Source organism: Bison bison, unplaced genomic scaffold (genome assembly GCF_000754665.1).
Source record: "Bison bison bison isolate TAMUID 2011002044 unplaced genomic scaffold, Bison_UMD1.0 scf7180017864063, whole genome shotgun sequence".
In the NCBI taxonomy this organism is placed as follows: Eukaryota; Metazoa; Chordata; class Mammalia; order Artiodactyla; family Bovidae; genus Bison; species Bison bison.
Window position 1 is genome coordinate 14,989,831 of NW_011494635.1, and position 575 is coordinate 14,990,405.

The following is a 575-nucleotide window of genomic DNA, read 5'->3' on the forward strand; positions in this document are numbered from 1 at the left end:
AACCTCAGATATGCAGATGATACCACCCTTATGGCAGAAAGTGAAGAGGAACTAAAAAACCTCTTGATGAAAGTAAAAGAGGAGAGTGAAAAAGTTGGCTTAAAGCTCAACATTCAGAAAACAAAGATCATGGCATCTGGTCCCATCACTTCATGGGAAATAGGTGGGGAAACAGTGGAAACAGTGTCAGACTTTATTTTTGGGGGCTCCAAAATCACTGCAGGTGGTGACTGCAGCCATGAAATTAAAAGACACTTACTCCTTGGAAAACAAGTTATGACCAACCTAGATAGCATATTGAAAAGCAGAGACATTACTTTGCCAACAAAGGTCTGTCTAGTCAGGGCTATGGTTTTTCCAGTGGTCATGTGTGGATGTGAGAGTTAGACTGTGAAGAAAGCTGAGTGCTGAAGAATTGGTGCTTTTGAACTGTGGTGTTGGAGAAGACTCTTGAGAGTCCCTTGGACTGCAAGGAGATCCAACCAGTCCATTCTGAAGGAGATCAGCACTGGGATTTCTTTGGAAGGAATGATGCTAAAGCTGAAACTCCAGTACTTTGGCCACCTCATGCGAAG

At 43.1% G+C, this 575-nt stretch overlaps 1 protein-coding gene across 1 annotated transcript in view; it reads left to right on the top strand.

Annotated features, from left to right (window-relative positions):
- The window catches only part of LOC104986089 (tyrosine-protein phosphatase non-receptor type substrate 1-like), a 10,790-nt gene that overhangs the window by 9,155 nt on the left and 1,060 nt on the right, over nt 1-575 (top strand). The window lies entirely within an intron of this gene.